The 15,019-nt window shown below is 43.5% G+C and overlaps 1 protein-coding gene across 6 annotated transcripts in view; it reads left to right on the top strand.

Annotated features, from left to right (window-relative positions):
• The first annotated feature begins 1,102 nt into the window (after positions 1-1,102).
• Positions 1,103-15,019, top strand: part of Kiaa0232 (KIAA0232 ortholog) — a 64,064-nt gene continuing 50,147 nt past the window's right edge. For 4 of the 6 annotated variants that reach the window (XR_003844991.1, XM_021210388.2, XM_029544947.1 and 1 more), the window contains exon 1: positions 1,103-1,230. The gene's annotated coding sequence lies outside the window, so the exon portion shown is untranslated. Of the gene's footprint in view, positions 1,231-1,640; positions 1,920-6,927; positions 7,017-15,019 lie in introns of those variants that run through there. The other 2 variants (XM_029544949.1, XM_029544950.1) reach the window with 2 other exon arrangements.

The raw sequence follows: 15,019 nt of genomic DNA, 5'->3' as shown, positions 1-15,019 counted from the left end.
TTGTGACTCATCTCAAATGAACCCCGAGGCAACAAAACAGGGAGCAAACTGAGGAGGGGCAAGACTTGGGTGAAGGAAAAGATCCCGGACAACAGAGCCAAGGGCCTGTGCTCAAATTCTGCCTCCATCCCGAGGCCCCACCCACTCCCCAGTCTGTGCTGGGTCTCTCCAGGAAGGCTTTACCTTGGGTTTCTCCAGGAGAGTGAAAAGATGTAGGAACAGTATGGATTCTGTGAAAGGACAGTTCTTTTAGGTTCCTGACCTTGGCTTGCATACAAGAGTCCAGCCTACCTCAGCAGAAAAGTACTTCCAGTTCTCTGCTCCTCCCAGAAGCCTGAGCTGAGCTTGGGAACTTCAAGTCTCAGACTCTGAACCCAAGAGCAGGGCCTGGTGCCTGGCCGTGCTCAATGAGTTTGATGAACTGCATGCAGGTCACTCCCCTTCGGGACCTGTTCTAGCCTTTGTATAGAAGGCACATCTCTGGCTTTCCTTCCTGGTACTTCTGACATCTACATCTGCTTTTCTGGAAGAGCCTAGGAGTCACATTTAGGGAAGGTGAGTAGGTGGGGAGAGGCTTTTGACTAAAAGGTTAGTGCACATTTTTGGCTCCCACTTCCGAATCTTCCAGAAGGTCTTTTATTTTTTGCCTACTTAATAATAACATAAAAAAGCCATGTCACTTTTTTTTTTTTTCTTAATTGAAGTCTTTATGTTAAGCCGCCCACTCCAGCCATTCCAGGACATGGCGAAGAGGGGGCGCGGACAGGTGTAACGCGGGGGTTTGTGTTGGAAGGGCTCTGCAAAGCCCGGTCTCAGTGCCCCAGCGGGGGTCACCGACCCTGACGCCCTCTCTCAGGGCCTGGTAAAGCTTCAAAGTCTTGGATCCTCAGGTCGGCCTCGTGGTGTCAGGCTCTTCAGGACCCCAGAATCCCGACCTGCGCGCCTGCTGCTCCCCCACCCACACAGCACGAGGGCGGAGCCCCGGCGCGCTGATGTAATCCCGGCGCCTGGGCGGAAGGATATGGAACGCGGCGGTGGCTGGCCGGGCGCTGAGGCCGTTGCCAGGTAACGCAGCGGAGCGGCTGCCGCGCGCCGCCTCCCGCCCTCCGCCGCCTGGCGCTGGGGCCGCCGCTGCTTTACGTAAGGCGCAGGCCAGGGCCGCCCGGCGCTCGGCAGCCGCCTGCAGCCCTCGGAGCGCAAGGAGAGGCGCCCACCCGGTAGCCTTGTCAGGTAGGCGGCGGCCGGGAGCGGGGCCGTGGCGGGTGGCCGACCGGAGGGATGTCCGGCTCGAGGACCCCGCGGGCGGCGTGCGATGAGTGCGCACAATGGGCCGCGGCGGGCTGAGGCGGCCCGGCCTGAGGACAGCGGCCTCGCCTCGCCCCGCGCCCTCAGCTTTGTCCTTCGGCGGTCGGGGGCGGGCGCGGCGCGGTGAGTGGCGGGCACGCGGGCCTATGGCGCGGGGTCGAAGAAGGTGACGACCGAGGGCAGAAATGACAGGCCCCGGAGTCGCCGGCCTGCGCGCGCCACCGCCCGGACCCTCGCGGCCCGGTTTCCGGCCGGCGTCCCGGGAGCTCCTGGTGGACGCCGGGCCAGGGCTGAGCGCTCTGCGTAGAGGCCAGGCCAGGACGAGCGATGGGGAGCAGCCCCCCGAACCTGGCAGCCCCTCCCTTCAGTGTTTGCCCTTCTGTAGACAAACCTTAAAGGTTTAACCAAGAAAAGTGAGATGGGGTAAACGGGAGGGGGACATGCGACTCCGGAGTCATTTACTAAACGGGGTTCTTGGTTCTCATCACCTGCATTGTAGACTTTGCCTCGTTGCCCAAGTAACTGACAATGCATTTTGCGTTTCTGGCTCTTGACTCTTGGAAACGGTAGGAGAGGATTGCTGAGGAGCTGGGGACGTGCAGTTTGGATAACAGGTGATGCCATGGAAAAGCCTATGCAGTGAAAACCCAACCAAGATTTCTGCCACCAGTATAGGACCCATTGCATGACACTTTGTTTTAGAGACTTAAGATTTAAAAGAAGGGGAAAAAATATCTGTCATTCTGCATTCTGAAGGTCAAATATTCGCCCGCAGATATTTTGGGCTGAACCATTCTTAACTAGGTCTCAGGTTCTTTACGACAAAAACCATTCTGGAACTGTGCATTTGAAATACCCATGGAGGCTCCTTGCAGTTAATACTTATTATTGTACATTTAGTTGCGATTCTTGCCAAATGATGTACTTTTAAAATGTGTTCTTTCATAAGTTCATTTATATATCTCCATAATGTACCTTTATCATATTTCCCCATTATCTTTTATCCAAACATTGAATTGTAATTATGTATTTATGTATGTGTTTGGGTGCATGTATATTTACCTGTGGAGGGTAATGATCAATATCAGGTGTTTTTTTATAATTGTTTTAAAAATATTTATTTGATGTGTATTGGTATTTTACCTGCATGTATATCTGTGTAAGGGTGTCAGATCCCCTGGAACTGGAGTTCCATACAGTTGTGAGCCACTGTGCAGTTGCTAGGAATTGAGCCCCTGTCCTGTGGAAGACCGGCCAGTGCTCTTAATCACAGCCATCTCTCCAGCCCTAAGGCGTTACTTTTGAGATAGGGTCTCACTAGGTAGACCAGGCTGGCCAAGAGCTTTAGAGCTATGTCTGCCTCTGACTTTGAAATGCTGGGATTTGAGTCATGGTCTCTCACTGAACCTGGAGCTCACCAATTCAGCAAGGGTGATTGGCCAGCAAGCCTCAGGGGTCCTCCTATCTCAGCCTCCCCATCGCTGGGATTCCACAAATGATTAATCATTTAAAAAGTAGTTAGGGCTGGGATGTAGCCCAGATAAAGTCTGCTATTAAATTCTCAGAATGTAAAACAAAATAGGTCTTCAAATTGACTGTAACAGGGTTTATATGAGCCTGTTTTCACTAAGAAAGTAGGAGAGTTTTGCTCTTATTTAGTGTCATAGAGATACATGGATTGTTCTTTGAACATAAGGGTAAATATTTTTAACATGGCAACATTTAACAAGGCAAATCTGTTTAAAGGATGATTGGTTTATTTGATATACAAATTATGAACATTAAAAAAAAGAAACTTAATGGAGTTTTTGCTTGCTCCCATTTGTTGTGTAGCTCCATCTGTGCCTGGTTTTATCCCCGGGCTCTTTAAAAGTGTTGGACTTGCTCTTCCTCTTTTGTGTGGAAATGCACCAAGCCTGAGCTTTGCCCCTGTTTTTGCATCATTTGACTTGGAGCAGCTAATGGCCTCTGAGCTAGTTTTGTCATCTGTGAAATGGGAAGAATGCTGAGACCTGCCTTGCAGGATAGAGGCAGAGGGGGCGATGGGAAGTAATGTCATCTTCACCCAAGCTCTTAAAAAGCTGGCTTAGTGCTGATCTGTCTGAGTCCTCAGATTCCCCTGCAGGCTGGAAGCAGTCAGGTGTCTTCAGGCCACTATTGCTTTCTCTCTACTTTGCCTGGTTTCCAGGATTCTCTTTCCCAGACACATGGCAGCCTCTGGTCCTGCAAGCGTCTAAGCACCTGTGACTTGGAGCTTAGAGTGCAGTTATAAACAGTGTCAGAGGTCCCTGGCAGTGCGTCACAGTCACCCTGTCCTGGCCACCTCCTTTCCACATTATCTTGTAAGACTACCGTTGCTCGGATCACACCAAGCAGTTTCAGATGTTCTTGATTTGTGCTCTTTCTTCTGATCTGAGGGTTCCCCACTTCTGCTTTCTCTAGTTTCAAAAACTTGTTAATAAGATACTATATCCTCTCTGGAGCCTTTGGAAATCCTTCAGAATGAATTTCTCCTTGCTGTAGGCCTTGTGGATGGATGGCATGCTTTTTCTTAAAATGTTTCTTTTGTAGAAATTATATATAAAATATTGCTTTCAAGAAGACATTAACTCATTAGTACTGGATTGGAAAGACTGGAGTTACATTCCAGCCCCTCTCTTGCTTTATCCACCAAGCCATCTTACTAGCCCTGGGAGCTGTTTTGATTACCAGATTTTTTTTTTAAAGAAAGATTTATTTTTATTTATATGCATGTATATGCATATTCTTCCCTTAGAGACCAGAATATGGTGTTGGATTTCTTTGGAGCCATAGTTTCTAGATCATAGTTGTGATCTGCCTGACTTGGGAGCTAGGAACTGAACTCTGGTCCTCTTGAAGAGTAGTGAGTATAATTACTCAGCTGCTGAGCCTCCTGAAGAGCAGTGAGTATAATTACTCAGCTGCTGAGCACAGGCATCAGGCTTCTAAGCTCTGTATTCATGCTTTTGTTCTTCCTGCTCCCTTCCTTTTTTCTTTTTCTTGTAGTGTTTAGGATTAAACCCCGGGGCATCATGTATTCTAGACAAGCACTCTACCAGCCCAGTTACATCCCCTGCCCCTCTATGTACTTTTATTTATTTTATTTTATTTATTTATTTATTTTGGTTTTTCAAGATAGGGTTTCTCTGTATAGCCCTGGCTGTCCTGGAACTCACTTTGTAGACCAGGCTGGCCTCGAACTCAGAAATCCACCTGCCTCTGCCTCCCAAGTGCTGGGATTAAAGGCGTGCGCCACCACGCCCAGCTCTCTGTGCACTTTTTATCTACCTTCCTTGAATGCTTTCCTGCCTGGTTCCCCTGCTCTATCCTCTGAAGCTATTGCTGGTCTCTAGGAAAGAATGTACACTCTCTTCCCTTTACTAAGAGGCAGTATAGAAAGCGTTAAGAATGTACCCTAAAAGCATTGCCACCTGTGCTTATTCTTTTAGTTATGTGTGAAACTGTGTCTTGTACTTCATATGCTAGGCAGTTCCCAGAACACCTGACATAAACAACCTCTGGAAAGTTCTGTTTTGGCTTACGGTTCTGAGAATTCAGTCCATCATGACAGAGGATAGGTATGGTAGCTTAGAGATCTCAACCTAACGGAAGCCAGGAAACAGAGAAAGACAGACAAAGGGCAGCGACAGATACCCAAAGAACCTGCCTCCAGCCACTTACTTCTTTCTACTAAGTTTCACCTTCTGATATTTTCAGCACCTTCAAAAATAGTGCCCTTAGCTGGAGACCAAATGTTCAAATAAGCCCAAGGGGCACATTTCAGATTTACAACTTTCCACCTTGGGCCCCAAAATGTATTTATATATTTACTCTATCTCAAGAGTCCCCAATGTATTACAATTCAACATTGCTCAAAAGTCCAAAGTCTCTTCTAAGACTTGAGGCAATCTCTCAGCTATATGAGTTCCTGTAAAATAAAAAAGAAAGCTACACACACAAGGGAGCAGAGTAAACATTTCCATTCTAAAAAGTAGAAGGGAATAGCCAGTAAGGACTGCATGCACTCAACAGGGCAAACTTTAAAGCTTGCTGCTCCATGTCTGTCTTCTGAGGTGTGCTGTGGGCTCCTGTGGGCTTGGGAAGCCCTGCCGTTTGGCTTTGCTGTTTGCCTGCAGCCCATATAAACTTTCTTGGGTTGGTTCCACTCAGTGATATCATAGTGCAGGGACCCTCTTCTTATCACATATTTCCTGACCTCTCGGGCTTTTCTTTGAAATCTGGGTGGAAACCTCTATGGCTCTTCTTTGCTTACCTGCTAACTCAGTATTACTTGGAAAAGGGCAAAGATTGCTGCCAGTTGCAGTAGTAGTGGCTCCCTGAGACCACAGCCACTGCAGCCTCAAGAATACCTGGGTGGCTGAGCACAATGGACACATTCTGGGGAAACAGCTTTCCAGGTGGCCTTGTCCTTGTCCACTCATGATATTTTCTCTCAAGGAAGATGTATTCCAAATTAGTTTATGCTTTACTGTCCTTAAACCTGTGATGTGTGGGTTCTGACCAGTTCCTAAGATGCCCTGGAGACACCCTTTGTCTTGATAATCCTCAACTCCTATAATTAATGGCTCTAATTTCTTCAGTAGTCACACTTTCTTTGGCTCCAACTTTTCTGACCATGTTGCAAGTTTTTCAGTCTTTGCTGCTTTTTTCTCATTATAAACATTAGTAGCTGTTAGTAAACTTCATTCCTTTGGAATTTTCAGTGGGTCACTCATAAACTCAGCCTATCATGGAGTTTAGTGTTTTGATAGATGGATAAAATTTAGGTATCTTCTTTATTATAATGTAACATGTACAGTTTCTAGTCCAGTTTCCAGCTGTCTTTAATGTCCACATCCTTAGGGGCTTTCAGTCTTCTGTGCTCTCATCAGAATTATCCATTAAGTTCTGCTGACAGCACTCTTGACTTTGGCTTGTTTTTCTAAAGTCTTTAATATTTCTCCTGTAAGACTGGGTCCAAAGGCTTCTGACCCACACCAGCAGCAGACAGCAATGACCTCACTTTTCTGGGGCCAGTTTTCTGTTTTAAACTTTCATCTGACATGCACAACTTAAGTGGAAGAAAGGTGTGTGTTGGTTTGTGGTTTCAGTACCCTCATGGTAGAAGACATATGGTGAAACAAAGTTTCTCATCTCCTGATAGCCAGGAAAAGAGAAGGGGAGAGGAGGAGAGGAGGTGGGCAATGAGAGATGGACAGGTAAGGTATCTCTAAGAAATATCAAAGTGACCTACTTCCTCCAGCTAAACCTTCTCCTAAGATGTCCAGCATTTCCCAGTAAAGTGTCACTAACCTGCAGAGGACCAGTACATGAGCCTGCAAGGGCCATTGCAGATTCAAGCCACAGTACCTTATACCTTAGCATGAAATTGCTGGCTATCTCATGATTGTCTGGTTCCCTTTCCATCCATCAAGCTATTGGAATCTTGAAGACTTCACTGAAATATTCTTTGTATCTGATTTTCAGAATTAACTCTTTACTTTCTGATGCATTTTTCCATCTTAATTATTGTTATAATTTACTTTATGTGCATGTTTGAATTTGTGTGTACCACATGTGTGCAGGTGAAAAGGGCATCAGATTCACTGAAACTGGAGTTACAGGGAGTTGCGAGCTGCTCAGTGTGTGCTGGATCTTCTATAAGAATACCTGGATCTTCTATAAGAGCAGTAAGTGCTCTTAATTGCTGATCAATCTCTCTAGTCACTCAACTTGTTTTGTTGTTGTTGTTTGCTTAAGACATTTTAGGTTTTTTTGTTTTGTTTTGCATGGAGGCATCTCCTGGATCTTAATGTTTTAAGGGAAGAGACGAGACTCCTATTTGATGATTCTTTCTTTTTTTTCTTTTTGTTTTTTTCGAGACAGGGTTTCTCTGTATAGCCCTGGCTGTCCTGGAACTCACTTTGTAGACCAGGCTGGCCTCGAACTCAGAAATCNGCCTGCCTCTGTCTACCAAGTGCTGGGATTAAAGGCGTGTGCCACCACCGCCCCGCTTGATGATTCTTTTTTTTTTTTTTTTTAAAGATTTATTTATTTACTTTATGTAAGTACAGTGTAGCTGTCTTCAGACACCCCCGAAGAGGGTGTCAGATCTCATTATGGATGGTTGTGAGCCACCATGTGGTTGCTGGGATTTGAACTCAGGACCTTCGGAAGAGGACCTGCTGAGCCATCTCCCCAGCCCTTGATGATTCTTTCTAGTGTGCAGTATAATCTTTTTGCATAGTATCCGTTCATTAGATATTTGACTGAATTAACTCAGAATCACTTTGAATCTGATTTCAGAAGGACTGGGCTTGGGTCAAAGTAGCTTTCTGGAGAACTTTGTGACTCAATGCAGGGCCCAGTATATAGCAGATGTATCAGTAAGGGGTAGCTTTCAGCTCATTTGAGCAGGTGTAGAAAACACTAGAGCTTGGTGCCATAGTTACTTTGGTGTTGATGTTACCACAGTACCTGGTAGAAACATGGATTAATAGGATTTTAGTTCCTCTAGGGACAGCATGTGAGGACACATCACTTCATAGAGGCAGGAGCATATGGTGAAGGCTGTTCATATCACAGCAAACCAGCAAGCAGAAAGCCAGACAGGAAATGGACAGGGATAACAGAATCCCAGAGTCACTCCTGCCCAGATGGCTTTCTTTCAAGTAGTGCTGCTAGCTAGGGACCAGACATTCAGATATTCAGTGGGGATAGTTCATATTCAGATCCAACATTTGGCCTTTGATGCCCCAAGATTCATGGCCATCTCATATGCACAATGCATTTAATTCAAATTCAACTTCTTAACAGTTTTGACGTTCTTTATTAGTCTGGTGCTAAGTGGTCAGCCCTGAGACCATATACACACAGATAACGTACAGAATGAACAGGTTGTATTTATATATTTAGAAAAACAAATACATGTATTTATTTATATATGTATATGTGTGAAAACAAGAAAAAAATGTGAAGGAAAAAAATCCATGAATTTGAGAGGCAACAAGGGAGTGCCTGGGAAAGTTTGGAAGGAGGAAAGGGAAGGAGAGAAATGATACAATAATACTGTAACTTCAAAAAAAAAGTTTTAAAAAAGTCTGCTATCTATATAAGATTCAAAGTCATCTCTTAGTTGTTAGTGCTTCCTTTTGTAATGATTAATCTTCATTGTCAATTATATTTAGAATTACTTAGGAACAAAGGTCTGGCCATGTCTGTGAGAGTGTTTTCACAGAGATTTAATTGAGGAGAAAAGACCAACCCTGAATGTGGGTGGTCCATCCCACAGGTTGAGGTCTAAGAGTGGATAAAAAGAAAGCCAGCTGAGCACCACCGCTCATCGCTCCTCAGTTCCCTGCCTGCGGACAGCATGTGGCTGCTCACCTTAGACTACTGCCATGCTTTCCCTGTCAGGATGGACTGGGTCCTCAGACTGAGCCAAAGCCAGCCCTTCTTTAGATGCTTTTGTCAGGAATTTTGTCATAGCAATGAGAAAAGTACTTAATGACACCATGTAAAATCACAAATGAAATTACACTTTTGTGTACAATGACATAGTAAACATGATCATTCTAAAAGGGAGGAAACAGAATGGAGGAATTGCAAGGAAGGGTGGACCAAAGTAAAGTTGAAACCCAGGTTGGCAAAAAATAAGTCCTGTCACTCCTAGGCCAGGTGGTGATGTGATCTGAGCTTCAGTGGCTGAGGGAGCTCTGTGTTGTGACCTTGCCATCCCACCACTCCACATGATCCTTTGGTACTGGTTCCATTTGGTGTCTTTCTTTGGCAGATGTTCCATGCTTCTGGCATCTCCAATATCTTGATGTCTCTGGTGTGACTTAGGCTTCCTCCTTACAAATTTTATACACAGCCACTCAAGGAATCTGACTTTTTACTCACTGTCTGGTCTTCCTAACAAATCTGAGTTGAAGCAAGCCTCTATATCTATAACTAGCCTTCTGCATACCCACAAAACCAGTATCCATCATGTGGCTTGCCTCCAATTCAGTCAGTCACAGGTTTATTTAGAGCACAGATGTAGATGGCTTTTGAGTCCTGGGATGACTGGACCTGGGAAAATATTCCCCTGGTAACTTCCACCAAAGGAAAGTCTTTCACAGGAGTTTATAGTTATATTCCCCTTCGACCTATCTGTGATGGTTTGTATATGCTTGGCCCAGGGAGTGGCACTATTAGAGGGTGTGGCCTTGTTGAAGTAGGTATGTCACTGTGGGCGTGGGCTTAAGACCCTTATCCTAGTTGCTGGAAGTCAGTCTTCCACTAGTAGCCTTCAGATGAAGATGTAGAACTCTGTATCATGCCTACCTAGATGCTGCCGTGCTACCACCTTGATGATAATGGACTGAACATGGAAGCCAGCCTCAATTAATGTCCTTTATAAGACTTGCCTTGGTCATGGTGTCTGTTCACGCAGTAAACCCTAACTAAAACACTGTCATAGGTGAGTTTGGCCAGTTTCCCACTCTCTAATGACAGATCTTATGGCTTCCAGTCTCTTTAACAGTAACAACTTTTCTTGTTTTGTTTTTTGTATTTTGAGACAGGCTTTTTCTGGGTAACTCTGGCTGTCCTGGAACTTACTCTGTAGACCAAGCGAGCCTCAAACTCGCAGGATCTGCCGCCTCTACCTCCCTAGGTGCTGGGATATGCTACTATGGCCACATACTTTTTTTCTACGGCTTCCAACTCAGTCCTCTTCTGGGTAGATTTCACATTTGTCAGGTCACTGTAAACCTGGCTAGAAGCTTCAAGAAGCAACATTGCCTCAGTCCAGATGCTCGTCTGCTACAGTAATTCACTAGGTTTTTCTTTTGTACCCCTTATTTTTATATTATGTGTATAGGTGTTTTGCCTGCATGTATGTCTGTGTACCAGGTGTGAGCAGCACCCAAGGAAGCCAGAAGTGGTGGTTTGATCTCCTGGGACTAAAGTTTCAGGCGGTTGTGAGATGCCCTGTGGTGCTGGGAATTGAACTAGGGTCCTCTGTAAGAGCAACCAGTGTTCTTAACCACTCAACTGTCTCTTCAACTTCCAGTCAGTTTTAAACTCAGACTTCCACAGAGCCCCCACGAGAATCATATACTATGGTCTTTTACCATTTTGTAGCTTCTCTATCCCATTCTATAAACTCTTAAATTTTTACCACCAACCACTTCCAGAAACTCCTTGAATATATTTAGTCTTAGCAGACCCTTCTTTTGGTATCCCTTTTCAATTTCAGTTTTTCATTGGTTGTAACCAAATGCTCAACAGAAACAAATTACAGGAGAAAAAGGTGAGTTTTGACTCGTGGGTTCAGTCTGCCAGGTCAGGAAGACATTGGCCAGGGAGTGTCAATAGAAGCATATGGCAGAGGCTGTTCATATTATGGTGGATGACGAAGCAGATGATGTATGGTCAGGGATAGCATCCTCCCAAGGAACTAGGTCCCCCATTCCTGTGACCTGTTCCTCCAACTAAACCCCCTTGCCATAATTTCTAAAGCCTCCTAAAATTATGCCACCAGTTAGGAACCAAGCAATTTATCCTGCAGAGGATATACCAGATTCAACTCATTCTGTTGAGTTATTGTTTACATTTGCCTTGTTTTGAGATAGGGTCTCTCTGTGTAGCCCTGGCTGTCCTAGAATTTGGTTTGCCGAACAGGCTAGCTTCAAACTCACCAAGATCTGCCTACCTCTGCCTTTCGAGTGCTGGGATTAAAGCTGTGTGTTTACACTACTTTATTATGACAGTGCCCACAGATTTAGTTCTAACACATGTATATAAAGTAGAAGTCATCTCTCTAGCTGTACCTAATTTCTTTCTTATTTGGCTTAGGGATGAACTGGAGAGGGCTTTTGTATACAGTCAATATGAAATCTTAAACTGTCTCGAGGTTATCTGTAGGTAAACAGGCTTTGTATAGGCTTAGGAAGTTTAGTGGGAGTCAGGGTTGTTTGATTCTGCCTATTGTTTTTTAACTTTAATCTTCCAAAATGTATTTGGAGTATCTGTTGAAACCTCTAAAACTTTTCCCTGTTGCTAAGCATTGTCCATACCATTCTGTCTCTTGTCACCTCACCTCATCCCATCCCACCCACACCATTGGCTTGGGAGCAGATAAGTGAGGAATTACGTTTGAATGTTGACACTTTAAATATTGATGATGCCATTTATGTGCCATACTAATTAAGTCTTCAGAAGTGTACCTGTTGGATCCAGTATACTATGGAGCTCCTTCCCTGGAGTAGCATATTAGTGGGAGTTTCTTGTATTGGCTATTTTATGATTATTGCTTTTCTTAATCATTAGAATTTGTGTATTTCTAATCTCTTAAAACCGGTTCCAGAGAATTGGGAATAATAGAATTTTTCCAGAAGATGAACTTGTATTGCTAGTTTCTGAGTTACAGATAAAGGCACTGGGGCAGCGAATACAGAATGCTTGATAATCTTCTCTGTGTATGCATACTTCTAGCCTGAGTAGTGAATGAATGAATTCTAAGAACGTGGGAGGTGCAGAGAGGGTATGGGGTGTGGCCAAGTAAGTATTTAACATGAGTCATTCGGTTCCATAGAATGTAAAATACATGAGAGTAAATGAGTTAAAAGAAGATAAGTAAGTTAAAAGAATTATGCCACTGTGTATGTGTGTGTGTGTGTGTGTACATGAACATGTTAGTGGTATGTAGTTGGGATGAAGGTGTTTAAATGAGTAGGGAGGGGTTTGTTTTGCTTTCACCCTGGGGTCTGTTTCTCACCCAGCTGTGTTTACTAAAACACCTTTGAAGTACTAACAGCCAATGCATTTCTATTTCAGAGTTGAGTTCAACTGCATCTTTTGGGGGAATGTTGGGGGGATTTTCCACATGTATCCCCAGACTTGGGCTTTCCCTGCCCTATCCTCCCAAGTTGCAGTTTTTTGCTAGGACTCTCTGAAGGAATGTTAGGAAAACCTAAAGTTAAGTCCAGTTTGCTGACGGACTGTGTATGTGTTAACCAGTTTCTTTTTTGTTTTAATGAAGTATCAAAGGTGGCCTCTTTGCAAATAAAAGCGATTTATTTGGCTCACAGTTTTTTGGAGATTCAAAATTAAGATAGGCAGTCCCATTGATGAGAGTGTTTCATATATTGCCTTATGGTGGAGAGGGCTGGCTGGTGGCTAAGGTTTCTACTGCAGTGTAGTTTTCCATGATGTAGTTTTGGGTATAAGTAGTTGTGAGAAAGCTTACTTGGTTTTTGTTGTTGTTGTTGTTGTTGTTGTTGTTTTAATTAAAGATTTGCTAATTTACTTGTGTGTGTGCATCTTTGTATTTGCAACACATGTGCAGATGCCCAGCCTATAAGCTGGAAATACAGGTTATTGAGCTGCTTGATGTTGCTACTGGGAACTGGACTGGAGTCCTCTGGAAGACTAGCAATCTCTCTCTCTCTTTTTATAGGATAATTTTTTTTTAAACAGATTAATTTATTTATTTTTTTTTAAAAACAGACTAATTTATTTTATTTATATGAGTACACTGTAGTTGTCTTCAGACACACCAGAAGAGGGCACTAGATCCCATTACAGATGGTTGTGAGCCACCATGTGGTTGCTGGGAATTGAACTCAGGACCTCTGGAAGAGCAGCAGGTGCTCTTAACCTCTGAGCCATCTCTCCAGCCCTAGCAATCTCTCTTAACTGCTAAGTCATCTCTCCAGCTCATAAAACTTATTCTTTATTTCATTTTATTTCATGTGAATGAATGTTTTGCCTGCATGTATGTATGTAGGCTTAGTATATTTTACAGTTCACAGCTATAGAAGTTTTATGCCTAGGCACTTTAACAGGATAGTTTCACATTGAAAATTATATGCACATTATGAGCTATTATTTTATGTGATAAAATGTTTTCAACTTTGACAGAGTAAGTTTTGTGGAGGAACATCCATGACTGAGAAAACAGAAAGATATCAGGTCCCTATGGAACAGTTTCCATAATGCAAGACTGGTCCAGAAAATGTCCTAGAAAAAACCCAAAAACCAAAAAACCCAAACCAAACAAAAACAAAAAACAGTGCTACCTTTGCTGTGGGTCAGGCACAACCAAATGTATTAATTGGATTGACAGCTTGCGGTTAATTGCAATCCTGTTTTGTAGCATTGACCAGTCCAAACTTCCTTCATTTTCATGGCCAGAATTGCTTGTCTGGTCACTCCAGTTGCAAGAAGCAAGCTCTCCAGTCTCTCACCTCCTGCAGGCAGGCGTTATTCTGGTCCTGTCTTCCTTGTCCTGCACTGTCGTGTCCTGGGTGCTTGTCCTTTCCTGCTGGAGTGTGGAGGGTAAATTCTTTCCCATACTTGCCAGTTCTCTCCTCAGGTTTCATGCTTTGCAGTTACAGACATTCTGAAAACCTTTTGTTTGTTTCTAGGTAAACTTGCTTAGAAAAAAAAGAATTGAGATAAGGTTTCACTCTAGCTCTGACTGTCTTGGAACTCACTATGTAGATAAGGCTGGCTTTGAACTCACAAAGATCTGCCTGCTTCTGCCTCCTTAGTCCTGGGATTAAAGACATTCATTTAAATGTATTTTTCGGAGTAAAATTTTAATCCCTCCTAATTCAAGTTTTAATTTTATAAAATTTAGTTGTTTAATTTTCTAGTAGTCTTCATCAGTTTCATGTTTTTAAAATTAAAGACAATTTAATTCTTATTAAATAATTAATGTATGTTATGAGTATACATGTTGATGCATGTGCCTTGGTGTGTGTGTGTATGTATGTATGTATATATATATATATATATATATATATATATATATGAATATGTGAGTGTGTGTGAGAGTGTGTGTGAGTGTGTGAGTGTATGTGTGTGTGACTGTGTGTATGTGTGAGTGTGAGTGTGTGACTGTGTGTGACTGTGTGTGAGTGTGTGTGTGTGACTGTATGTGTGAGTGTGAGTGTGTGACTGTGTAAGTGTGAGTGTGTGTGTGTGAGACTGTGTATGAGTGTAAATGGGTGTGTGAGTGAGTGTGTGTGTGAGTGTGAGGGGGCAGCCAGGATAGTTTTATGGAGTTGATTCTCTCCATCTTTGTATGTGTTCTAGGATTGCACTCAGGCTTCTGGGCTTCTTCAGCAGACACCTTTACCTGCTGAGCCATCTCACCTACCCTCATTTCATTTTTCATTCATTATTTTTCCAAAAATCTTTAGGATTCTATCCTACTAAACTTTGTTTTTGCCTTGAAATTTTGGTTGATAGGTATGACTTTCTGCATGGGCACAGTTGTCTATCAGTTATATATACATTTCCCCTTCCCTTTAGCCATCAACTTTTACTTGTGTTTTTAATTTTATAAACTGTTGAATGTGAAGTTTGCCCCTGCTAGAGAAATGGAACAATTTTTAAATGGCATATAAACTGCAATTTTGTAGCCCTATTGAAGTACTTAGCATCTAACACATCTAAGCAAACTGAGCATCTACACTGGTCATTAAAAAACGAGAAGGTGCTCAGGTTTTCTTCTGTGTGTAGCTTTCAAACCAGAGACATTAGTAGACATCCATCAAGGCTTTTAGAAGTGCTTCTAAAAGTAAAACAAAACAAAACCCAAAGCCCCTCTTCATCCTCTTCTTCCTCTTTTCCTCCTCCTCCTCCTCCTCCTCCTCCTTTCTTCTTCTTCCTCCTCCTCCTCTTCCTCCTCCTCCTC

Source organism: Mus pahari, chromosome 13, assembly GCF_900095145.1.
Source record: "Mus pahari chromosome 13, PAHARI_EIJ_v1.1, whole genome shotgun sequence".
Classification (NCBI taxonomy): domain Eukaryota; kingdom Metazoa; phylum Chordata; class Mammalia; order Rodentia; family Muridae; genus Mus; species Mus pahari.
Note: the sequence above shows the minus strand (reverse complement) of the source record. Positions and strands in the feature narration are given on the sequence as shown.